General features: G+C 38.5%; 1 long non-coding RNA gene across 9 annotated transcripts in view; it reads left to right on the top strand.

Annotated features, from left to right (window-relative positions):
* LOC146394699 (uncharacterized) overlaps positions 1–27167 on the top strand; it is a 759738-nt gene that overhangs the window by 223679 nt on the left and 508892 nt on the right. Inside the window, exons 1-3 of one of the 9 annotated variants that reach the window (XR_014834665.1) lie at positions 5092–5201; positions 9219–9338; positions 12159–12211. The exons of 3 other annotated variants lie outside the window; for them this stretch is intronic. This is a non-coding gene — a long non-coding RNA (uncharacterized LOC146394699). Of the gene's footprint in view, positions 1–5091; positions 5365–9218; positions 9339–12158; positions 12212–27167 lie in introns of those variants that run through there. 5 more of the 9 variants (XR_014834664.1, XR_014834662.1, XR_014834667.1 and 2 more) reach the window with 5 other exon arrangements.

Raw genomic sequence — 27167 nt, 5'->3', positions numbered from 1 at the left:
TTTAATGGCTAACTACTAAAGAAGTTTTATTTAAAAGGAAAAAGGAATTCCCATTGTGGCTCAGCAGGTTAAGGACCTGACATTGTCTCTGGGAGGATGTGGATTCGATCCCTGGGCTTGCTCAATGGGTTAAGGCTCCAGCATTGCTGCAGGCTGCTGCATAGGTTGCAGATGTGGCTCAGAACCAGTGTTGCTGTAGCTATGGCGTAGACCTCAGCTGCAGCTCCTATTCAACCCCTAACCTGAGAACTTCCTTATGTTGCTGGTATGGCTGTAAAAAGAAAAAATAAAATAGAATCAGGGAAAGGAAGCTATCACTGCTATTTTTCCATATTTTTAAAATTGAAGTATAGTTGATTTACAATATTGTGTTAATTCCTGCTGTACAGCAAAGTGATTCAATTACACATACATATATGTATATATATTTACACACACACTTTTAAAAAATATTCATTTCCATTATGGTTTATCATAGGACATTGAATATAGTTCTCTGTGCTATACAGTAGACCTTGTTGTTTATCCCCTCTGTGTATAATAGCTTACATCTACTCACCCCAACATCCCACTCCATCCTTTTTCCAACCCCCTTCCCCTTGGCAACCACAAATCTGTTCTCCTTATCTGTGAGTTTGTTTCTGTTTTGTAGATAGGTTCATTTGTGTCATATTTTATTTATTTCTTTTTCTTTTCTTTTTTTTTTATGGCTGCATCCACAGCATATAGAAGTTCCCGGGCCAGGAGATGAATTTGAGCTGCATATGGAGCCTACACCACAGCCATTGTAAAACCAGATCCAAGCTGCATCTGTGACCCACACCACAGCTTGCAGCAACACCAGATCCTCAACCCACCAAGCGCGGCCAGGGATCAAACCCATATCCTCACGGAGACTATGTCAGGTTCTTAACCTACTGAATCACAACAGGAACTCCCCATTTGTGTTGGATTCCACATGTAAATGGTATGATATTTGTCTTTCTCTGTCTGAATTCACTTAGTATGACAGTCTCTAGTTGCATCCATGTTGCTGTGAAAGGCATTATTTCATTCTTTTTTTATGGCCGACTAGTATTCCATTGTATATATGCACTGTATCTTATTAATCTATTCATCTGTCAATGGACATTTAGGTTGTCCAGATACATGCCCAGAAATGGGATTGCTGGATCATATGGTAGTTCTACATTTAGTTGCCTGAGGAACCTCCACACTATTTTCCATAGCGGCTATATCTCATTATTACTATTTATTTATTTATTTGTATATTTATTTTTGCCTTTTTTTTTAGAGCTGTATCCATGACATATGGAAGTTCCTAGGTTAGGGGTTTAATTGGAGCCCTAGCTGCCAGCCACAGCCACAGCAACATAGGATCCAAGCCGTGTCTGCGACCTACACCACAGCTCACAGCAACGCTGGATCCTTAACCAACCCACTGAGCAAGGCCAGGGATCTAAACAGCATTCTCATGGATACTAGTCAGATTCATTTCAGCTGCACCGCAACAGGAACCCTTCATTATCACTATTTCTATTCAGTGTAGCGATTTCCTATTGTAGCACTAACAGATCTTATGATCATTTTTAAGTTACAAATATACTGAGCAAGTAGTGTACTAAGTATAATGTTTGCCTTATGATACATGGAGGTAGCATAATAGAGAGGAAAGAGAGAAATACTTTGAATTTCAGTAGACCTCACTTTGGATCCTTAATAGCTATGTATAACTCTGTTGTTTGCCCAACGTTTATTCCTTCTTTTGGTAATTTCAGACCAATTTTCCTTTTAGGGAATCACTTCTTTCCTGTTATTAATCCATGAGGCTTGAGGTAGGGCTAACGATATTCCTCCATGCTCCCCTTCAGTTTCAAGGGAATGCATGGGACCTAGGTCTGGACAATTGCCATATTCCTTATCTCTGGCTAATACCAGGCTGATGAGACTCAATTGGGAAAAACGAAACCCTCTGTCTCTTGAGAGAATGGGATATAGGAATGAAACTGCTGTCTGTCACCTGTGTACAACCAGGATCAAGCCTAAGAACAAAGCCAATGCAGGGCACACACAAGAGAATGAGACATGATGACATCATTCAGTCTCTGGATCTAGCCATAGGTGAAGGCACTTCACCCCTTCATTCTTCATTCTCTACTCCCTTAGACTTTGAGTTACATGAGTCAGTGAACAGCTTGTTCATTCCTTAAGTCAATTTGAGGGGGATTTATTTTGCTTGTAGTCAAATAACGGTAAGTAAACATATCACATGAACTTGGGCAAGTCATTCACAGCCTCTTTGAGGCTCAGGTCATCTATATATGGGGAGGAATCATGTAGAGGCTCACCTACATGTGAAATGTAAGTGAGAGCATTTTGACAACTATAAATGTTTATTAAAAAAGAGGATAGGTGTTAGTGTCTTTCATGCAAAGAAAAAAACCACTGTTTACTATGATTATGTTTTCTTGAAAAAACAAAGAAACATTTTTCAGTTGACCAGTATAGACAGTGGAAAAGCAAAAGCCTGTGCCCAAACTGTTACAGTTAAATATCTCAACATAGGATTTCTCTTTGATGACTGAAATCACAAATTTCTTTCTTTTTAAGCAAAGAGCATGAAAACCTACTACTTATTATTCCACCTAGAATATGCAAGAGCTAGCATTTAACTTTAAGGCTGGTTCTTAAAAACCTGCATAAAAGTTTTGAAATAAAGATTTGTTGCTGTCTCATATTCTCCACGTATTCTGAGTATAGGTTGTAAATATGTGTTAGGGCAAAGCATTTAAGAAATAGCAAAATTCAAGCTTGGAACATCGCATTAGTCATTCAAAGGAGACATTTGAAAATTGGTTCAAATACTGTCTCTACCACCTTTTCCCTCCCACTCCTTTCTTTATATATCATATTATCTTTGATGAACCAGACACTTAAATAATCATCTGTGTGATCTGAAAGAGCTAATGCAATTGCCAAAGAAGCCTAATTTATAACCTGCCACCTTCGGGACTTAGAATCAGCTGCATTTTTAAAATACATTTCAATTACTGGAAGAAATTTGCCTGTGAAAGTGGGTATGTAGGTGTGGGATGGATGGAGAACCTGTTAGTATGAACCATCATCCTACTTTGGACCTAAGAGATCGATCCTGACGGTTTTGAACCCAAGGATTGTATGTTTAATTTTCACTTGTTTCATAATAAAGGACTGACATGAGGATGTAATGGTGCTTGCAAAATTCTATTTTAAGACCAGGAGATAAGCTAGCACAGCAGAATAATATTTAGAAAGTAAGCATAGGAGTTCAAACAATTGTCTCCTTTATGTCAGAAAGATGGTCTTGCTCTTAATTTTTTTCCAATCAGTTTTCATTGGCTAGAAATGCTAAATAATACAGTATCTTCAGGGGGAAAATTGGTCTGTGTGCCACAGTATTCTATGCAAATGAACCCTGTAATGTAAAACCATCACTCATGCGTCTATGAATATAGTTTCTTACATTCAGTATAAATCCTGATGTACCATCCTTTTTTTCCCCCTTGACATCTGTGGAGTATATCCTAGAAAGTTAAAGAAAAAAATCCTTAAGTAGCTTTCTTCTTAATACAACTATGAGGGAAGCAAATATATTAACTCAGTATTCACCAGGATTTATGCTTTTACTATACATGATTTGATAAAATCGAGGAATATTTTGTTCTTTACAATGAATCTACCAATGCGTAAGAAAGGTTCTAACATTCTTTAGTATGGGAAGACTATTCAATACCTAGAAATAATAGTATCTGTGTTCAGACAAGGGCTAAAACATATCTTTTTGCATGGGGCCGAGGAGGTGTAGCTTTTTAAAGTAGTTTCAATAAACAGATAAAGCTCCCAATGCTGCATGAAGTTCTTCCCACTGCAACCCTAGATCTCCATTTTACAAAAGAGGTATATTGATTTTAATGATGATGAAGCTGAGAATGATAAAGCTTAAATGATTTACCTATCACCCTAGAACCAAGAGATGGTAGATACAGGATTTAAAAATTCGCTCTAAAAAGATATAACAAGTTTGTTTGATAATTCAGCCAGTGTTCTTAACCACTGTGTTGTCTTACCTCTCAAGCAAAAAGTGACTGATAATTTCAGCAGTGTCCCTTTCTGCAACATACCAACTTAAACTCTAAGAAGTAGTCACGCAGTTTCCCCCCCAACCCTTACCGCTCTATTCCCAATTCTGTTCTCACTCGATTTCTCTACCACCTTCCATGATCAGCAGTAATGATTTTTCAAGGCCATCAAAGTGCAATGAACATACTTATTTTAAAAATATTAAAACCAACTCTGAGAGAAGGAAGAAATAACTTGTGTAAAGTCACATAACCAGTCGGAAGCAGTACAAATCCGCTTGTTCAGTCCAGTGCTGTTTCTAAAGAGAAAACAAAACTCACCACACAGTGTGTTTTTATATATATAGTCTACATATAACTATCTATTGTATTATATATAACATATATAACACATATATAGGTAACATCTTACATATTTAACATATCATATCTATTTAATGTTTATGTATGTAGTCAGCCTGTGGTCAGTTGAATAAATGTATGTATGTATTCCGAGATCAATTAAATAAATGAGGGATCAAATGCACCTGTAAGCACAATATTAATCTGAAAGGTATCAAACTATCGTGTCGGGAACAGAACGCTGGAGTTTTCCCCTCCTAACAGGTTCTTTCCCCATTATTCTCTATCACGGGAAGTAGTTACCGTAACTTTTAGGGCACAGCGAACAGAAGGAAAAGATTGGAGTTCGCAGCACCTGGCATCTCAGAGCAGCGTCCATATAGATCTGGTACCTGGATTCTGGAGGAGAGGGTGTGGGCCAGCAGCTGCTGGTGTCTCCTGGGCACAATAAGGCTGGATGGGTTGTGTGGAAACAAAAATTTGGAGATTGGTTCCAATGCCTCACTCAGCCTTGGCGAAGGCCCATTTTTGAGATGGTTTGGACCAGAAAGCAAGGGAGTATTGCCCTCTCCCTTCCCTGAGCAGCCTCTCTGAGCACCCCCTAGCTTCAGCATCTGGCAGGGAAACTGCCACAAAGGAACCTGTTACAAAGGAACCGGCAGGACATGTGGTTTGCAGTCCCAGCCGGAGTCCCAGCCACGGCGTTATCGAAAGGCATCACCACAAACTTGAACATAGACGGTGAGTGTGAGAAACGATAACTTAATACATGCAGCTTAATAACGGGCACAGAGGATCTTAGTGAAAAAATCGGGTACTTTCCTCTCCTGCACCCCTCCCCCTCCAATAACATGTTTGTAAGTTTCAAGAGGTATGGCGGAAGGAACCGTTGTTTCTATGGAAGGTGGGTAGTATCTTTTAAATCTTCTTTCCTAATCTGCAGAGGATATCCTTTATGCCTTCTGGCCTAACGGATTCCTAGCTACTGCTTCTATCTCGCTATTGAGACTGTCGTTTCATAACTCTTTGTTTGCTAAATCCAGTGCAGGCTTTTTTTTTTTTTTTTTTTTTTTTGCGTGCTGTCTCATTTTCTTTGGTATGAATACTGTCGACAATTTCCTTCTTAAAACTCTTTCCAGAACACTTATCTTTTTTGATTTTTTTGGTTTCTGGCTTTTTTCTTGGCTTTACCCATTCCTCTCCCCACCCTCCCCATCCCCCACCCCCGCTTGGAATTCTGGAGATAACTTTTTCTTTTTACTTTTTTTTGGACGATCTCATCCAGTCCTACACTTTTAGCTGCAACCTATATATCCATGACTCTCGATCTATAGTGGTAACTCAAACTTCTTTTCGTGAAATCTGATTGCATCTGTCTCTCTCCTGTATGGCTCTGCTTGACTGACCCATTGATATCTCAAACCTAAAATGTCCAAAACAAAACTCATTATCTTCTCTCCATGAAACCTCTTCTTCCTTCTACCTTCTCATTCTTTGGCTAATAATATCAATGCCTATTAAATCACCCAAGCTAGAAAACCTGTAGTCATTTTCGACTAATTTCTCTCTCCCTCAAGCTCCTGAATCCAATCAGTCATCAAGTCTTATTGATTACCCTGTAGCTTAAATATCACTTGGTTCTGTTTCAGCCTTTTTTATTCCTTCAGGCACTGCTTAGTTCAGGCTTTCACCATTTCTTGCCTTGACTCTTACAACAACCTCCTAAGTGGAATTCTTGCTGCCATTTCTCTCCCTTTCCAGATAGCTTCCATATTATCGAGATTAGCTTTCTGAAAAACAAATCTGGACATGCTGTTCTCCTACTTAAAAAAAATCACAAGCCACCACACAAAAAGAACAAGTTCAAGGTGTTCTCACTTCCCAAAGAGTAAATTATAAAGTCCCCTCTTTCTCTGTCTGAGTAAACTTCTAGTAATTCTGTGAGACCTAGATCAAATAACTTAATAGTGTGGAGTTTTCCTGGACTCATCCAGAAAAACTTTTCTTTCCAGCATTTCTGCATCACTTTGCATTTGCTTGTATTAGCATGCATCGCTTTGGATTGCGTTGTTTTACATGTCTGCCTCCCATACCAGACCTATGGGCTCTCCAAAAGGCAAGGACCTTTTTTTAATCATCTTTGTATTCAAACCATCTGGCATAGTGCCAGGAACATTCTAGAAACTTATACAGCATTGGTTAAAGAAATGAATAAATGGGTTTATTCATGTGTACAAGCAGAGACTCTCTAGGAACAAATTGTAATCTTACCTAACTTTTCTACTCAAGAAAGAATATTGGAAGGTAAGTGAGTGAGGATAATTATGAATTGACTCAATAAATCACTTACAGACTTTTTTAAAAAAAATATTATTAGAACTATTATTTGCAGCTCACCTCAAAACTGATCTGAGATACAATGATGTATCATGATCTTCCAGTGGAGAATGGCTATTTCTCTGAAAAACGTAGATCCAGTGCTTTTTAGGTTTGGAATTAAACCTTATCTGTTGCTTTTATTTATTTATTTAGTCTTTTTTGGCTGCCCCGTGGCATATGGAGTTCCCAGGCCAGACATCAGATCCAAGCTGCAGTTGTGACCTATGCTGCACCTGCAACAATGCCTGACCCTTAACCTACTGTGCTGGACGGGGGATTAAACCTGCATCTCAGTGCTCCAGAGATGCTGCTGGTCTCGTTGCACCATAGCAGGAATTACATATTCCTTTTAAAGTGTTTTTTTTTTTTTTTTTTTTTCGGTCATGCTTTACTCATCTGCACACACACACACACACACAAGCTCTGAAGCCTTTGATGTCGGGCTCATTTCTACAAATCTGATACATATATCATTGCCCTTTCTCATAAATACAGCCCTCCAGGTCAGCACTCAAGTATACTGCAAGGGTGTTTGCATTCTTCTGTTTCTTGTGATACTGGTCCTATGTGGAAACAGCATTTTTGCACTTCGGGGGTTGTCATTGCAGGTCCCTCAGAAGATAATGTCATTTTTCAAAGAAATAATGAAAATAGAAAATTGTTTTTTTTTTTTTTTTTTTAGGGCCACACTTGCAGCATATGGAAGGTCCCAGGCTAGGGTTCGAATCAGAGGTGCAGCTGCCGGCCTACACCACAACCACAGCAACACGGGACCCAAGTTGCATCTGTGGCCTACACCGCAGCTCACAGCAATGCTGGATCCTTAACCCACTGAGTGAAGCCAGGGATAGAACCCACCTCCTCATGGATCCTAGTCAGGATTGTTAACCTCTGAGCCATGAAGGGAACTCTGGTGTTTTTTTAAGAAAGAAAACTTACACAATGGGTTTATAAAGTTTTATCTGTACTTAGAAGCTCCACTGGCTCTTCTAACTCTGAATTTTGTGATTTCATGATTAAATGGTTGCTGTGGGTTAAAGGGAATGGATCTTCTATTTATTTTAAAAAAATTATGGTATTGAAGTATAGTTGATTTACAATGATGTGTTAATTTCTGTTGTATAGCCAAGTGATTCAGTTACAAATATAGTCTTTTTCATGTTCCTTTCTATCATGGTTTATCACAGGATATTGAATATAGTTCCTTGTGCTATTCAGTAGGATCTTGTTTTGTTTCTTCTTCTGAAAGGAGAAACTGAGTCAACTAGGCATGGCATAGATAGTACAGTCTTAGATTACTTTCAACTGTCCCTATAGAAAGTGAGACTCTGGCAGTACAGTGACCTAATCACTCCTCTTACAGTATTCACAAATCATGTGAATTAACAAAAAATTGTATTCTCACTAAAGTATATTCATATGGCAGATTTTTAAAAGATCTTACGGCCGCACACATGGCATATGGAAGTTCATGGCCAAGAATTGAATCCGAGCTATCCTTTAACCCACTGGCTGGGCCAGGGATCAAATCCATGCCTCCTCAGGGACCTGAGCCACTGCAGTCAGAATTTTAACCTACTGCGCCATGGAGGGAATTCCCACTCAGCAGATTTTGAACCTTGAATCCTTTTGGTTTGTGGGTGGTAATTCCTTTCCTGAAGAGAACCCTATTTCTCATATGCTAGTTTAGGTATGTGAGAAGAGATTTGACACAGGTGAACTGTCTCTGGATTTTTCTGGTGTTATTCAGAAGTCTCTTAGAAAACTTGCCTTCATTCTCAAGGGAAAAAAAAGTAAGAAACGTAAGGATCTGTGTCAAAATAACCTGTAAAGATAAAACCCAGAGTCTCTTTTGGAAGGGAATAGGCTGAACATGTTCTTAAAGCAATTGTTTTTCTTCACTGGGAAAAAGCTGGAAGATATCACTGATTTTAATTGTTTTTGTGTAATAAATCACATCATTGTGCCCAAACATTGGATCCCTTAGGTTAGGTGCACTTTCTCTCCTATTAATAGGAACCATGCACAAACGGGTGAAATTAGGAAGAGCTTTGCTAGTCTGAAAAACATGGGACATGACTAATAGTGGTCAATGTAAGTACCATCTAAGGAACCTTGTGTCAGAGCTACCCCACACAGATTCAGCCCATGGGGAAAGGTCAGAAGAGGTGGGAAAACTACAGGTTGCATCTTTTGATTATGGAAATTCCACCAAAGGAATCTTAGACTCTTCCATTTGGCACTCTGATAAGGGCATGGCATTTATGTTATATGATTTTATTTGGTACTGTGTGAAAACTTAATAGACTCATTGTACTGAGAAAATAAAGGCAAATAACCCAAACTTCGCTGTCCTAAAGAATATACAATTTTTCCTAGCTGATTTGGAAAACTGTGCAGGCTCTGTGTTATGGGTACCAGCAGATACCGCAGCAAGGAAAGCTATCCAGGATGGAGTCAGTACCATGGCATCTGGGAGGTGTGAATGTGTCTATCAAGGTTGGTATTCATCTTTGATGGCTTTTGGACACCAGAGAGCTCTTTTTAGTTCTAAACATTTTGTAAATGTTCTTCCTTTGATACAGCTGACCTTCTTAACCCCTTCTTGGTGGCAGAATAGATCAGTGATTGTGGTGACAGTCTCATTTTGAGGACAGAGGGAAAGAATTCTTATCAACCTATGCGTCTTTTGACCTTCCTAGACCTACATATGAAATGACTAAATTTCTTGGTACAGAAGAACTAATAAAATTGCAGTGGCCTTTTTTTCTCTGGCTGTGTCCTGTAAAAGGTAGACTGCTTATTTAACACATCAACATTAGCTATTGCCCTTGGGAAGAAAAGCAGAGGGAAAGTTGGAATTTTGTACCTTCCAGCTCTGCAATGCCTTACTAGGTTAGTATGAAGAAGCTATAAAATGAAAGAGCTGTCTTAGTATGTCATGGTTCATGGGTTACCTGTCGGTGAATCAGACTCCTTTTCCTTAGAAATATTTCTTTGGTGTGTCATGATTCACAGGAGAGGAAGAAGTACAGATTGGTTCAAAATATATATGTGTATATGTATATTTTTTGTTTCTTATTTCAATTTTCTAATTTTTCCTTTTCTCTCTTACCACTCTCTTCTACCACTTTCAGCTTTTGGCTTTCCTCATGTCACCTCCAGCTGTGTTCACGTGATGGCCATGGCTGGCTCATAAATTTAAATGACTAGTGCTGGGTGGATAAGCAAGTAGATTCTCTGTCACGTTGCCTCCACCCCAAGCAATAATATTTTCGGTGCTTATCCATAGATCTTTGCAACTTATCTGAACTTCTCTGGCCTGCTCAAATCTATCAGTCTACATATCCCCAAAGACCCATCTATTCTGTAAGATTTATGTTTATTCTTGTTTTTTAGTCAAGTAGGACTGCATCTATTTTCTGGTAGATAAGTATTTTTAATTCCACCGTTATCTGAAAGAAGATGTTTCTCATTTTTGAAAGAGAAACAGTGAAGTGGAGAGGAAGGGGCATTGACCTGGGAACTGATGCAAACTCAGATATTAACTGCTAATGAGACTTTGGTAACCTCAGAATAGTCACTTGACTCTCCGTGGTCTCAGTTTCCTTATGTGAAAGAAGTATCTACATCAGTCTGTGTGGTTTGAGTGTTGACATTCAATAGATAATTTACAGTGTCAGCAATTTATCTTTCCTCTGCAATTTATCTTTTCCTCTGTGAAATTAGGTGCACATCATATAGAATAGAGTATGTACTAAAGAACATCAATTAGGTATTCGAGCAGGAAATAGGTTGTGTGTCGTGTGTGTGTGTGTGTGTGTGTTTGCCTGTGTGTGTATGCACAAGTGTGCTATAATGCCTTTAAAAATAATGTTTTTCATACTATATGAATAATGCATTTTCTGCTTTGGTATTTCTTGCTGCTTCATAAACTGCCCAACACTTAGTGTCTTAAATAGCAACATTTTATTACTTATCTTTTTATGGACAATTTGGCTCCATATGGATGGTTCTTCTCTTCTATGTGCTGGTGGCACAGTCATCTCAGGGCTTGACTGGGTTAGGGAATCCAAGATGGCTCCACTTCCGTGCCTTGGTGGGTCTGGCTTAAAGACTGTGCTTATGTAAAACACTGACAAGGTTGAGCCTCTTCTCTCCGTATAATCTTGGGCTTCTCTCTCTCTTTATGATCTCTCTGCTTCGTTTCTCCATGAGTTTCTTACATGGTGGCTCAGGGCTCCCAAGGCACAAAAATGGAAGATTTTAGGCCTTTTTAAATCTTACGCTTTGTAACTCAAACTCCATTTCTACTGCCTCATTCTTTGGTTAAAGAGTCATCCAGCCAGCCAAAATTCACATTCACAGACATAGTTTTTTGGGGATCATCTTTGGAGATAAGCTATTTTACACACTTTCTCTCTATATTAATAAGAAAATAAGGTAAAAATTTTCCAGAAATATTTTAAGATCGACTATGAAAAAAATAGCAAAATAATATGTACCTTATAATATTATTTTGGGTAAAAATGTGTGTATATGCATGCAAGGAAAAAATATGCAAGAAAAAACAAGAGTTCCCGTCATGGCTCAGTGGTTAATGAATCCGACTAGGAACCATGAGGTTACAGGTTCCATCCCTGGTCTCGCTCAGTGGGTTAAGGATCCAGCGTTGCCGTGAGCTGTGGTGTAGGTTGCAGATGAGGCTCGGATCCCATGTTGCTGTGGCTCTGGCGTTGGCCTGCGGCTACAGCTCTGATTAGACCCCTAGCCTGGGAACCTTCATATGCTGTGGGAGTGGCCCAAAAAATGGCAAAAAGACAAAAAAAAATAAAGAAAAAAACAAGAAGAGATTTTAAAGTTATTTTTGTATTGTAGAGGTTCTAGATGATAATAGTTCCTTGTTTTTATTTCAATAATGCACGTGTATTACTTGTATAAAACATTGAATCAATTTAAGTCCTACCACCCAGTGATAACTGCTATTAAAACATTCTACTTAAACATTCTTTGAAAACATGATTTTACTTGTTACATCATATTTTATTATATGGCAGTATTATAATTTATTTAATAATTTCCCTACTGCTGTCCATTTAGGTTATTTATTTATGTATGTGTATATTGTTATTTTAAATAATATGGTGAACGTTTTGGTACATATTTGACTATATTCTTTATAGTTTTCTTACACTAAAGTAATGGAAGTGAAATTTCAGAATGAGGGGGTATGAATTTTCATGTCTTTCAATAAATATTCCCAAACTATTTTCTAGGAAGTTATAAGAATTTATTCTACTTTTTTATTGTCTCTGACAGAAGACCTAATCTGAATCAGGACTGGTAGATGGATGTTAATTGAAAAAGTTAAGGTAAGGGATAAAATATACATATATATACACATATATTGTAGCATTTTTATTTTTAACTTAAAATTTGTTGGCGTTCCCGTCGTGGCGCAGTGGTTAACGAATCCGACTAGGAACCATGAGGTTGCGGGTTCGGTCCCTGTCCTTGCTCAGTGGGTTGAGGATCCGGCGTTGCTGTGAGCTGTGGTGTAGGTTGCAGACGCGGCTCGGATCCCGTGTTGCTGTGGCTCTGGTGTAGGCTGGTGGCTACAGCTCTGATTCGACCCCTAGCCTGGGAACCTCCATATGCCGCGGGAGTGGCCCAGGAAATAGCACAAAGACAAATAAAATAAAATAAAAAATAAATAAATAAAATAAAATTTGTAAATACATGTGCGTTCATTTGCTAGCCTTCTGCTAGCAAGGATTTTTCTTTGAATATGGTCCCATTTACTCTATTTCACTTATGTTTAGTGGTATGCTGATAAATATCTAACAACCAACTCTGGATAAAAGCCCTGATTGTTGTGTTTGATGATTTCTGTGGTGCAACTACTCCTGTTGTTGCTGTTTTTAAGCTATTAACATGGCACTGAATGTGGCATTGGAAAGAAACGTGCAGCAGCATACCATTACACTATATTTCCACTATACAGATAGACTAAGTGTAAATAACCTCAAGAGTAAAATGGAAAATATTTAGAAGTGATGGATCTTCAGTATTTAATGTTTATTTAAAAATATAATTTATTTAATTCTAAGTTTGTATCAGTGATTAGTGATGGCAATGTTTGACAGTAGGCTCACCAAATTCCTGAAAACTTGAAAATTGGCATCCTCTATGATTTCCAGTTTTGGTTTCTTTGAAGTAGAACACGGATTTAAAATCACTTGTTGGGAAATTTTAGTGCAGAGTCCTTCTGGATTTATATGACTCCTGCTCTCGACCAATCTTTTATGGTTGTTTCAAGCACATCTAATTTGACATCTTTTTCCCCATTGCTTTTTTTTTTATTTTCTAATTTAATTTTTTTATTAAAGTATTATTGATTTGCTATGTTGGGCCAGTTTCTACTGGACAGCAAAGTGACTCATACACACATTCTTTTTTTGTATTCTTTTCTATCATGGTAGTTTGACATCTTTTTATTTTATTGAAAATAAGTTTTTTAGTAATTTATCTTTATTAAACTAAAATTTAATTATCATCAAAATCTCTTGTTTTTTTCTCTTTTCACTTCCACATACTACCATCACCATTTTATGTAATATATAAAGTAGATTATAAAGCTTGTGAATAATTCATAATACTGGCTCTTGGTGAATGTATAACTCAGTTGGTGGGAACAGAATTGCCCAAGTATCCACAACCACAAGAGTCTCCTGGTTGTAAGTGTTTAACGTGCCACAGGAATGGAGATGAATTAGGCAAGTGCTGTATTTTATACGAAGTTTCTTTCATCTGAAGGACAGTTCTTTAGTAAAATGCCTGATAGTGAGATGGATAATGTAGGTTTCTACACTATTCCTTCCAGTCAGGATTTATTTTACTGATTCGCCCATGCTATTTCCTCCACCATCTATAAGAAGGATGTGTGAGGGGGCTAGTCAGAGTCATAGGGAAGGTATGTCAAGCCCACTGGCCCAGGAAACAATCATATCGGTGACCCCGTGCTCTAGAGGTGGTTACCACTGGATTCTAGCCAACTGAGCTAATGAAGCTCTTGACATTATATTTTTCTTGACAATTTGTTTTGTCTTCTACTTTATATTCCATTAAAGTGGTTATTAAGCCAAAGAACAGGAGAGGCAGGATGATCCTTACAGAGCAATTCCATTTCCCTCATTTTATAGAATTTCTCTCAAACTCTGTTCCAGGCCCATGCTTTTTTTTTTTTTTTTTTGTCTTTGTCTTTTTAGGGGCACACCCGTGGCACATGGAGGTTCCCAGGCTAGGGGTCCAATCGGAGTTTAGTTGTCGCCCACAGACACAGCCACAGCAACTCAGGATCCAAGCCGCATTGGAGACCTATACCACAGCTCATGGCAACAACAGATCCTTAATCCACTGAGCAAGGCCAGGGATTGAACCCGAAACCTCATGGTTCCTACTCGAGCTCTTTAACCACTGAACCACGATGTGAACTCCCCATGCTTCTTTTGTTATGATGTCTATAACTCAGGAATGTAGAGTTGTAATGCCAACAAATACTTTCCTGCAGAGGACTGGCATTTTGTGTTATATATCTGGATGGCTCCCTCAAAGTGTGTGCCTGGATAACTGAGGTTTGAGGATACTAATTGTTAAGGAACGGGGGAAGAATCTCCAGTGCTACTTATTATGAACCTGGTAATAATGTTAGAAAGGTAAACAAGACTCCACCAAGTGAAAATGTCAAGTGGTATTTGTGAAACTTTCAAATTTCCCCTGAGCTTCAAGGTAGCCAAATGACCAAAGTCAATCGGAAAGGTTAATGACTGTTCCTTTAAGTAGTTGTTGCCAGAAATGCCATTTCCATCCTGCTTTCTGGCAGGAGAGGCTTCATCATAACCTTCTGTAAAGGAGATTTTTAGAATTCTTAGACCATGAAGCATACTCTTTCTGTTATCTGCCTCAGTGATTTTTTCTTTTCTTTTTTTTTTTTTTTTTTTTTTGCTAATTGTATCAGGCCAGAGAAAAAAATTTATGCCCAGTCAACCACAGCTTCCTAGGTCATAGGCAATTCAAAGTGTTGACTTTAATGATAAATTTCAACTGTTTCATCCATCAATGCTATTAAAAGTCATCTTATTTCCAGGGTCAATATTTTATTTTATTTTCTATTTTATTTTATTTTTTTAATCACATTTGTAGTTGTATAATGATCATCACAATCCAATTACACAGGATTTCCATTCCACAACCCAACTACATCCCCCCATGCCCCAAACAGTCTCCTCTGGAGACCATAATTTTTATAAAGTCTGTGAGTCAGCATCTGTTCTGAAAAGAAGTTCAGTCTGTCCTTTTTTCATATTCCACATGTCAGTGATAGCATTTGATGTTGGTCTCTCATTGTCTGACTGACTTCACTTGGCATGATAATTTCTAGGTCCATCCATGTTGCTAAAATGCTGGTATTTCGTTCATTTTAATGGCTGAGTCATATTCCATTGTGTATATGTACCACCTCTTCTTGATCCACTCCTCTGTCGATGGACATTTAGGTTGTTTCCATGTCTTGGCTGTTTGATAAGAGTGCTGCAATGAACATCGGAGTACATGTGTCTTTGTGAGTCAAGGTTTTCTCTGGCTAGATGCCCAGGAGTGGGATTGCTGGATCAAATGGTAGTTCTATGTGTAGTTTTCCGAGGCATCTCCATACCGTTTTCCACAGTGGTTGCACCCATTTACAATCCCACCAACAGTGTCAAAGGGTTCCTTTTTCTCCACACCCTCTCCAGCACTTATGGTTTGTAGACTTTTTGATGGTGGCCATTCTGGCTGGTGTAAGGTGGTACCTCCTAGTGGATTTGATTGGCATTTCTCTAATAATGAGTGATGATGCGCATCTTTTCATGTGTTTTTTGGCCATCCATATGTCTTCTTTGGAGAACTGTCTGTTTAGATCTTCTGCCCATTTTTGGATGGGGTTGTTTGTTTTTTTTTGGTATGGAGATACAGAAGGTGTTTATAAATTGTGGAGATTAATCCCTTGTCAGTGGATTTACTTGCAAAGATTTTCTCCCATTGTGTGGGTTGTCTTTTCCTTTCATTTAGGGTTTCCTTTGCTGTGCAGAAACCTTTAAGTTTGATTAGGTCCCATTTGTTTATTTTTATCTTTACTGTCATTGCTTTAAGAGGTGGATCTGAGAAGATGTTGCTGTCCTTTATGTCAGAGAGTGTTTGGCCTATGTTTTCCTCTAAGAGTTTTATAGTGTCTGGTCTTATATCTAGGTCTTTCATCCATTTGGAGTTTATTTTTGTGTATGGTGTTAGGGAGTGTTCTAATTTCATTCTTTTCCATGTGGCTGTCCAGTTTTCCCAGCACCACTTATTGAAGGGGCTGTCCTTTCCCCATTGTATCTTCTTGCCTCCTTTGTCATAGATGAGTTGGCTGTAGGTGCATGGGTTGAATTCTGGGCTTTCTATCCTGTTCCACTGATCTGTATTTCTGTCTTTGCGCCAGTACCTTATGGTTTTGATGACTGTACCTTTGTAGTATAGTCTGAAGTCAGGGAGCCTGATTCCTCCAGCTCCATTTTTCTTTTTTAGGATGTCTTTGGCTATTCTGGGTCTTTTGTGCTTCCAAACAAACTTGAAAATATTTTGTTCGAGTTCTGTGAAAAGTGTCCTTGGTAATTTGATAGGGACTGCATTGAAGCTGTAGATTGCCTTGGGTAGTATGGACATTTTGATAATATTAACTCTTCCAATCCACGAGCATGGTATGTCTTTCCATCTGTTTGTGCCATCTTTGATTTGTTTCATCAATGTCTTATAGTTTTCAGAGTACAGGTCTTTTGTCTCTTTAGGTAGGTTTACTCCTGGGTGTTTTATTCTTTTGGATGCGATGGTAAACGGGATTGCTTCCCTATTTTTCTCTTTCTGCTCTTTCATTGTTAGTATATTGGAATGCCATCGATTTCTGTGTATTAATTTTGTATCCTGTGACTTTGCCAAATTCATGGATGAGCTCTAACAGTTTTCTGGTGGAGTCGTTAGGATTCTCTAGGTATAGTCTCATGTCATCTGCAAATAGTGATAGTTTTACTTCTTCCTTTGCAATTTGGATTCCTTTGATTTCTTTCTCTTCTCCAATTGCTGTGGCTAGGACTTCCAAAACTATGTTGAAGAATAGTGGCGAGAACAGACATCCTTGTCTTGTTCCTGATCTCAGCGGGAATTCTTTCAGCTTTTCACCATTGAGAATGATGTTCGCTGTGGGTTTGTCATATATGGCCTTGATTATGTTGAGGTAGGTTCCCTGTATGCCCACTTTCTGAAGGGTTTTGATCAGAAATGGGTGTTGGATTTTGTCAAAGGCTTTTTCTGCATCTCTGGAGAGGATCATATGGTTTTTCTTCTTCAGTTTGTTAATGTGGTGTATCGCACTGATGGATTTGTGGATATTGAAGAACCTTTGCATCCCTGGGATAAATCCCACTTGATCATGATGTACAATCCTTTTTATGTATTGTTTGATGTGGTTTGCTAGTATTTTGATGAGGATTTTTGCATCGATGTTCATCAGTGAAATTGGCCTGTGGTTTTCTTTTTTTGTGGTATCTTTGTCTGGTTTTGGTACCAGGGTGATGGTGGCCAAGTAGAATGACTTTGGGAGTATCCCTTCCTCTGCAATTTTTTGAAATAGTTTCAGAAGGAGAGGTGTTAGCTCTTCTCTAAATGTTTGATAGAATTTGCCTGTGAAGCCATCTGGTCCTGGACTTTTGTATGTTGGAAGATTTTTAATCACAGTTTCAATATCAGTTCTTGTGGTTGGTCCCTTCATCTTTTCTCTTTCATCTCGGTTTAGACTTGGAAAAGTTTACTTTTCTAAGAATTTGCCCATTTCTTCTAGGTTTTCCGTTTTATTGGCGTAGAGTTGCATATAGTAGTCTCTGTGATCCTTTGTATTTCTGTGATGTCCATTGTTACTTCTCCTTTTTCATTTCTAATTTTATTGATTTGAGTCCTCTCTCTTTTTTTGCTTGAGAAGTATGGCCAGGGGGTTATCAATTTTGTTGATCTTTTCCAAGAACCAGCTTTTCGTTTCATTGATCTTTTCTATGGTTTTCTTTGTTTCTATTTCATTGATTTCTGCTCTGATCTTTATGATTTCTTTCCTTCTACTAACTTTAGCTCTTGTCTGTTCTTCTCTCTCAAGCTGCCTTAGATGTAAAGTTAGCTTGTTTATTTGAGCTTTTTCTTGTTTCCTGAGGTGGGCTTCAATCACTATAAACTTTCCTCCTAGAACAGCTTTTGCTGCATCCCGTAGGTTTTGGAGTGTTGTATTTTTGTTGTCACTTGCTTCTAGGCATTTTTTTAATTTTTCCCTTTCATTTCTTCAGTGAGCCATTGGTTGTTTAGTGGCATGTTGTTTAGTCTCCAAGTGTTTGTGTTTTTTGCAGATTTTTTTATTGTTTTTGATTTCCAGTCATATAGCAATGTGGTTGGAAAAGCTTGATATGGTTTCAATTTTCTTAAAGTTACAGAGATTGGATTTGTAGCCCAGGATGTGATCAGTCTTAGAGAATGTTCCATGTGCAGTTGAGAAGAATGTGTATTCTGTTGCTTTTGGATGAAATGTCCTATAAATATCTATGAAGTCCATCTGGTCTAATGCTTCATTCAGGGCCCATGTTTCCCTATTGATTTTCTGTCTAGTTGATCTGTCCATTGCTGTAAGTGGGGTATTAAAGTCCCCCACCATTATTATGTTATTGTTGATTTGTCCTTTTAAGGTTGTTAGCAGTTGCCTTATATATTGTGGTGAACCTATGTTGGGTGCATAGATATTTAAAATTGTTATATCTTCTTCTTGGATTGATCCTTTGATCATTATGTAATCTCCTTCTTTGTCCCTTAAAATATTCTTCATTTTAGAGTCTATTTTGTCTGATATGAGTATTGCTACTCCAGCTTTCTTTTGATCCCCATTTGTCTGAAATATTTTCTTCCATCCTCTCACTTTCCATTTGTATGTGTCCCTAGAAGTGAAGTGGGTCTCTTAAAGACAGCATATGTATGGGTTTTGTTTTTGTATCCATTCAGCCAGTCATTGTCTTTTGGTTGGGGCATTTAGTCCATTAACATTTAAGGTAATTATTGATATGTATGTTCTTATTGCCATTTTATTAACTGTTTTGGATTTGTTTTTGTTGCTCTTTTTTCTTCCCTTCTTTTCTTGTTCTCTCCTCTTGCGGTTTGATGACTATCTTTAGTGTTGTATTTGAGTTGATTTTTCTTATTTGTGTGTGTATCAATTGTAGATTTTTGGTTTGCAGTTATTCTGAAGTTTTGATATGAGTCTATATATTTATATACGAAATTGTTTTAAGTTGTTGGTCTCTTAATTACAAGTGTATCTCCAGTGTCCTGCATTTGTATTCTCCTCTTCTCACGATTTCTGATTTTGGTGGCAAAATTGTGCATGGATGATTTCATCTCTTTACTGTATATATAACTTTACTGGTGAGTCTTGTCATTTGTGGCATTTTTGTTTCTGGTTGCAGCCTTTTTTTTTCTGTCTAGAGAAGTTCCTTTAGTACTTGTTTCAAGACTGGTTTAGTGTTGTTGAATTCTCTTAGCCTTCACTTATCTGTGCAGCTTTGTGTGTGTGTGTGCGTGTGTGTGTGCAGCTTTTGTTTTCTCCTTCAAATCTGAATGGGGGCCTTGCTGGGTAAAGCAATCTTGGTTGGAGGTTTTTTCCTTTCATCACGTTAAGTATATCATGCCACTCCCTTCTGCCCTGCAGAGTTTCTGCTGAAATATCTGCCAATGACCTTATTGTGGTTCCTTTGTATGTTATTTTTTTTCTTTTCTCCTGCTGCTTTCAAGATTTTCTCTTTGTCTGTAATTTTGATCAGTTGGATTAATATGTGTCTCTGTGTATTCCTCCTTGGGTTTATTTTATATGGGACTCATTGTGCTTCCAGGATTTGAGTGAGAGGATCCTTTCCCATGTTAGGGAAGATTTCGGCTATTACCTCTTGGAATATGTTTTCTGTCCCCTTCTCTCTCTCCACTCCTTCTGGCACCCCTGTAATAGGGATGATGGTGTGTTTAACATTGTCCCAGAGTTCTCTGAGACTCTCTTCATTTGTTTTCAATCTTTTTTCTCTTTTTTGTTCTGCATCCGTAATTTCCACTAAATCTGTCCTCCACCTTGCTTATCATTCTTCTGCCTCCTATATTCTGCTGGTAGCTGCTTCTAGTGAATTTTTTATTTTGGTTATTATATTTTGCATCTCTTCTGGTTTAAGGTTTTTTTTTTTTTTTTTTTTTTTGTCCTTTTGCCATTTCTTGGGCTGCTCCCATGGCATATGGAGGTTCTCAGGCTAGGGGTCTAATCAGAGCTGTGGGCACTGGCCTGCGCCAGAGCCACAGCAACATGGAATCTGAGCCACATCTGCAACCTACACCACAGCTCACGGCAACACTGGATTCTTAACCCACTGAGCAAGCCCAGGGATCGAACCCTCAACCTCATGGTTCCTAGTCGGATTTGTTACCCCCTGAGCCACGACGGGAACTTCAAAGTTTTATATCTTGTATCTCTTTGGTCAGTGTTTCCTGTAAGTTGTCCATCTTTGCCTCCAGTTTATTTCCAATGTCTTACATCATCTTTAGCATCAACAGTCTAAAGTCTTTTTCCTAGAGGCTGAGAATCTCCTGATCACTTAGCTGTTTTTTTGGGTTTTTTTCTTTCTCCATCATCTGAGGTATAGTTCTCTGTCTTTTCATTTTTATAGGTTTTTGGTGTGGTGACCTTTTTACAGATAATAGAGTTGTAGCCTCTCTTACTTCTGGTGTCTGCCCCCCTTGTGGCTGATGTTGGTATGGGGGCTTTGATGTTGGCTTCCTGATAGGAGGGACTGATGCCTGCCCACTGGTAGGTGGAGCTGATTCCTATCCCTCTGGTGGGTGGGGCTTTGTGTCTGGGCAAGATTAGAGGCAGCTGTGTGCCTGAGGGGTCTTTAGGCAGCCTGTTTACTGAAGGCCAGGCCTGTGTTCCCACCTGGATTGTTGTTTGGCTTGTGGCTTCTCAGCACTGACTGATGGGTGGGGCAGATTTTCCCAAAAAATGCCCACCTCTAGAGAAAGGCATGTTGCTGAATAGTCCCTAGAGCTTTGCTTCCAATGACCTTCCCCCACAGCAAGCCACATTCACCCCTGTTTTCTCAGTATGTCCTCTAAGAACTGCAGTCAGGTTTGACCCAGATTCCTGTGGAGACTTTGCTTGCCCTGGAACCTAGTGCACGTGAAAGTCTGTGTGCACCTTTTAAGAATGGGGTCTCTGTTTCCCCAAGTCCCATGGAGCTCCTGCACACAAGCCCCACTGGCCTTGAATGTCAGATGCTCCAGGGGCTCTTTCTCCCAGTGCCAGATCCCCACACATGGGAGTTTGATGTGGGTCTCAGAACTCTCACTCCTGTAGGTGAATCTCTGTGAACCAGTTAGTTTCCAGTTTGTGGGGCTTCCCACCCAGGAGGTATGGGGTTGCTTGTATCACATAATCGCCCCTCCTACCTCTTGATGTGGCCTCCTCTTTGTCTTCTGGAGTAGGATATCTTTTTTAAGGTTTCCGGTCCATTTGGTTGAAGATTGTTTTGACTTTAGTTGTGAATTTTGTTGTTTTTAGGAGAGAAGTTGAGCTCCAGTCCTTCTATTCCACCATCTTAATCCCATCTCCAGGGTCAGTATTTTAGAATTAACGCAATAAGTTTGAACACTTTACCCTTTGACTTTCCTATATGCAATTGCTAATTCCAGTCTTATCTTTATTCATGTCATTCTCTCTACCAGGTAATTTTTTTTTCTTATTCATAATTCTTGTAAATTTTTGACAGTCAATATTCTTTCCATATGAACCTGAAATCAAGTTAAAGTTAAAGTTTTAGCATGGCTTAAAGGGTTAGTCTAACCACTCTATGAGTCAACAGGGGACATAAAAAGTGATCAGGGCCCATGAAGTGTTTGTGAGGGTAAATACTCGCTGGTTATAGCCAGGGACACTTGTCAAGAGAAACATTCTTTAGGACTGAAAAACTGGGGAAGAGCCAGCAATTCGGGATGGCCCAGTTTTCGTTCTTTTGAGACAAGTTACATTATCTTATTCAATCCTTTTTGCTTTGAGTGTGTCAGAATCACTTATCTACCAAGTCTCATAGTTATCAAGAAGCAGTACCAGGACTCAAACCAAATTCTTCCAGGTGTCAAATTCATCTTGCTTTCCAATTTACAGTTACTATGGCACTAGTAGATAGGAAATGCTGCTTTGATCCAATTGTTTGATTTTTGTAAAAACAGATTTCCAAAGTTTCCTTTACAGTGACTCAGGCTAGACAAGATTGGCACCTAGGAGTCATGGATCTTTTCATCTGCCCCATCCTCTGAATCCAGCTCACCCACCCTATAGATAAGATTCATTGAGACATCTAATCATAGAATTGCCCTGTTTTTTGTTTTTCATTTTTTTTTTTTGGCCTGCCCCCATGACATATGGAAGTTTTGGGGCCAGGAATTGAATCTGAGCCCTGGGCTGTGACCCATGCCACAGATGCAGCAACACCAGATCTTTAACCCACTGTGCTAGGCCAGGGATTGAATTGGCACCTCCACAGAGACAAGCCAGATCACTAACCTACTCCACCACAGCAGGAATTGTAGAATTGCCCTGCCTTCTGATAGCTTCCAATCTAGAGGGAATCTTTGCTTCCTTAGACCCTCCCCCAAATTGCATAGCCTGCTTCCAAATCCTGTAATTTGTTCTAATACTCTCTTCCTGAGATGTTCCCTTTGATGTATGTCTTCCCTCACCGCAACAAGTAATGTGCCTAACTTGTTCCACTTAGAAGTGTGTTCTTGGTGGTCTTTGGCTGAACAGAATGGACACTAGGCTCTCATGATAGACGGAATGTTTTAGAGCCTAGTTCTTGTTTGGAATATCTAGTGAGCAGTTACCCCAATAGAAGTGGCTAGAGCCCTCTGTCACCTCATTGGTGCTGTATGAGATAGAATCCTCTTTCTTAGTGGACCTTTGGACCTGATTCAAATTTCTGGGCATCATAGGCTATAGCTCCAGTTGTGTCTCTCTAGAGAGGAGGAGCTCCCAGTGGGATGTGGCTGGGGGGTTTAATGCAAATAACACTGGATGGGTTTTCAGAAAACTTGATTTCTAGTTTTGTCTCTCTTGGAAAATAACATTGTAGGCATAGTCAAGTTGTTTTACTTCTTTGGGCTTCAGGTTTTTAGCTTTAAAAGGAAAGAGTTGGACAGTAGAAGTCTCTGAGAATCTTTCTAGCTCTACCATTCAGTGATTCTTTTATTTTAAATCCACTATGGAGATGCCATCTCCTCACTCTAGTAGGTAATACCATATCACTCTGAGGAGTTTTGTAATGTGAGTCACCCAAAATGCTCAATTTTAAAAAGATACCTCAAGTACACATAAAGGTATAGTTTGTAATTTTCTTCACAGATATTTGCAGACAGATGGCCAGCATAATTGTTTCTTGTGTAAAAGCAGACATTGTTGAAATATAATAAGAACCAGATAAATCTGCAGGGACTCTCTTAGCTCTGTCTCCAGAGAATCAGTGCTAATAAGTCAAATTAGTCATTTTTATTTAGGAGATATAAAAAGGTTTCATGCTGTACCAGCTGTCATAAAATTTTGGAGAAAAGTATTACTTACAAAGCTTCTGGGGGAATGTTTCACAGAAGTATTTTAACCTTTATAGCTTACAAATCAATGGCTTCCTTTCTTTGTAAATGGTATTTTTGGTCTAAATTCTCTCTCTCTCTCTCTTTTTTTTTTTTCATTTTTGGGTTCCCTGTGGCATATGGAGTTACTGGGCCAGGGATGAGATCTGAGCTGCAGTCACAACCTCAGCCGTAGCTGCGGCAATGCCGGATCCTTGACCCACTGTGCCAGGCCAGGGATTGAACTTGCAATCCAGAGCTTTCAAGACACTGCCAATCCCATTACACCACAGCAAGAACTCCCTAATTTCTATTTAACAACAAAGGTTTAGCAAAAAGGAAAACAGGAAAAAAAATTAACAGGACTGCCTTTTAGTGAAGTACCTGTTATATGTTGCTTTTTCATGGAGCTAGGATTTTCGTGTGAGTCTAAAATGAGTTGTGATGAAATATATTTAGAGATTTGTTTTTAGGTAAAATAAGTGTAATTTCTAGAAAGCTATGCTCTACTGTTTAACCTTCATGCATAGTATAAATTACAATGGTAACCACAGTACATGCATACTTTATATGCATGCGTGAAAAATCCCTCCCTTATTATTACTGAATTGTGTCTGTGCATGATTGTAGAGTCAAAAAAATCTTCTATCTACTGTAATTTATTCTTCTGACACGTTCTCTATTCTTTCTCATTTTCTCACTTTTTTTTCCCTCTTTGTTTATTCACCTTGCAGATTCAGGGTGTTTTTTTTTTTTTTCCTTTTTTCTTTTTAGTTTTTCATTAAAAGAAACCAGGCTCATAAAAGAAAGGACAGGGTTTGAAACAGAAATCTAGAATCAGAGATTTATAAGTTTATATATAAGAGCCTGTCATTGCAATTGCAGGTGACCTCATGCCAGGAAAGAAATGTATAATAAATCACAAGGTACCAGGTTAATGAGAATGTTTCCAGAAATAATCAGAAAAGATAGTGGAGTTCTCAAAAACTAACAGTGAAAATTGAGCCATTACATATGAATGATGTTTATAGGGATAAATAATATTTGGAAAGTATTAAATAGAAAATCTAGATTTTACTTGCCTAAATTGCAAATTTAGCCTTAGAGTTGTCATAGCAACTTGAATACATTTCTTTGAAATGATTGTTTAATTATGAAATTGTAGAAGTAGCTTTTTTTTTTTTTTTTGTCTTTTGTCCTTTTAGGGCTCCACCCACAGCATATTGAGATTCCCAGGCTAGGGGTCTAATCCAAGCTGTTGCCGCTGTCCTAGGCCAGAGCCACAGCAACACCAGATCTGAGCCATGTCTGTGACCTACACCACAGCCCATGGCAACACCAGATCCTTAACTCACTGAGCAAGGCCAGGGGTCAAACCCGCAACCTCATGGTTCCTAGTCAGATTCGTTTCCAATGTACCATGACAGGAACTCCTACTAGTAGCTTTTTAACAATTTTTACCATATATCATATAAGGAGCCTTATGGCCTCAGTTTCTTTAAAACAAAATTGCACTTTGTTTCTCATCCTTTTCATTGTACTAAGTCTAAAGTACATTTTTTCACATTTTTGCATAATGTCTGTTTATGAGTCTATCAGATAATGCATTTGTTAAATAGTTGACCTTTGCCATTAGGATTAGAGCAGTGCTGCTCCAGATTTCAAGGATGAAGATTGCTTATATGTATCAAAATAGTTCTTAGAACTATCCTCTTTTCACCCTTGCCTCCATGAAAATAGCTTTCATTTTCTATTTTTCTTTTATAATGTCATATAGCGTCTTTTAAATCAGTATTATTTTAATTAATTTGCCCTTTGTTAATAACCATGAAATCTTGTGTATGTGTTAAAAAATAGTAGCACATAGAACTGGGAACTATGTCTAGTCACTTATGATGGAGCATGATAATGTGAGAATAAAGAATGTATACATGTATGTGTAACTGGGTCACCATGCTGTACAGTAGGAAAAAAATGTATTGGGAAATAAAAAAAATAGTAGCATATATTATTATTCAGTTAGCAGATTAGTATACACATGGATTGACAAGCTGTTTGTAAAAACTAGTCAGTATTTTTCTACCTAGATTGGGAACCACTAGTTTAGAGCTTGACACCATTAAATTGTCCCCTCCTTGCTTTTGTTGACTTAATTCCCAAAGTGATTCTCCAGACTCCCTCTCCAAATCTGACTATAATTTTAGGTGGGCTGTTCCTAAAACAGCATTCTTATAGAATAACATTTTGACCATCCTCCTGTTTTTGCCTTGAAGTTTGTCATGGGGGAGCGTATGGCAAGGCTGGGTGAGATGGGAAACTGTGAGAATTGGGTACTATGTGCTTTGAGCTGAAGCTGTGCATTTCCTGCTCAAGAGAAAATGAATTGAGGGTTGGAGGGTTGGCGATCCAAGTAGAAGTTTGTGGATGATAAGTTAGAGTTCAAACATTGAGAGCAGCACAAACAAACACCAAGTCCAAAGGTAGAATCAGTGTCAGGATTGCTGAGCCAAATGTTCAGGAGTTGAATTTTGAAAAGACTAGGGTAAAAACAGGAGCAAGTGTGATACTGCTCTTTATTCATCTGCTTTTGAAATTGATCCAGATTTGGCTATTGATTTTTAATAAATGGTGAAGGGCTAATTGGCTTACTGCTCAGTGTTTTCCATTTGGTCTTCTCAGCTCTGATTAGCAACTGGTAGGTTAGCTTGTTCTCCTTTTCATAACTGAAAGCCATAACATTGGTTTGGTTATATCATAAGAAGCAGGATAATAGATGTTTGGACTGGAAAATCCCTCTCCTGATCCATAATTCTCAATTCTACATTTTATATAGTTTTTCTAATACAAATTAAACCATTGACCTTTTCTTAAACCCTCTCCTATGGGTTTTCCCTCCCACAGAAAAACAATCTGTTTTCTATCTACAGGCAGTTCAGAAAGCTGCATCTAGCTATCATGTGGCTATGTGATGTTGGGCATAAGGGAATTCTATGTAAATTAGTGATCTCTGCTCTGATCCTTCTTTCCTGGTGTGGAAGCTGAGAAAGGCTTGGAGAGCTCCTTGGGGCTGCAACAGAAGTTGAGAGCCTTCTTGTACCACAGCTGTGACACATTGTACCAGTGGACAAATACCAAACCATCTGAATGTCAAGGAGCAAACCTGGGGAAGTGAGCGTAAATGGGATGTTAGCGCAAGAGACCTATGTTAAGAGAGGTTAAATAGATATCTTTACTGCATAACTTATCATAATATGTCTTATGATGATGTGAAATGTGACTTTCCTAGATGGAGATAGGTTATACCCTCTTTTCCAAACTTATTCGACCACTGACTCTTTGAAGATTTGTAAGTGTGTGAAGTGGGGATAATATCTTGGCAGACATTAGTGTTCTGTTGAGCTGCCTTAATAGACATACAATTTAAAATATACATTCTGCTAATTGTGCATTCATGTTATTTTTTTGAATGTGGAAAAGTAGATCTGCTTTAGAATGAGCAGAGCACGAATAATGTAATTTAATTTGTTAAGGTCTGTGAGGTAATACGGCACATCAGTACAACATCCTAAAACT

Source organism: Sus scrofa, chromosome X (assembly GCF_054392235.1).
Source record: "Sus scrofa isolate SSC_HxYL_T2T_F1_AM1 chromosome X, Sscrofa_HxYL_maternal_Yorkshire_Landrace_v2.0, whole genome shotgun sequence".
Classification (NCBI taxonomy): Eukaryota; Metazoa; Chordata; class Mammalia; order Artiodactyla; family Suidae; genus Sus; species Sus scrofa.
The sequence above is the reverse complement of the archived record's forward strand: the minus strand, read 5'-3'. Positions and strand labels throughout refer to the sequence as shown.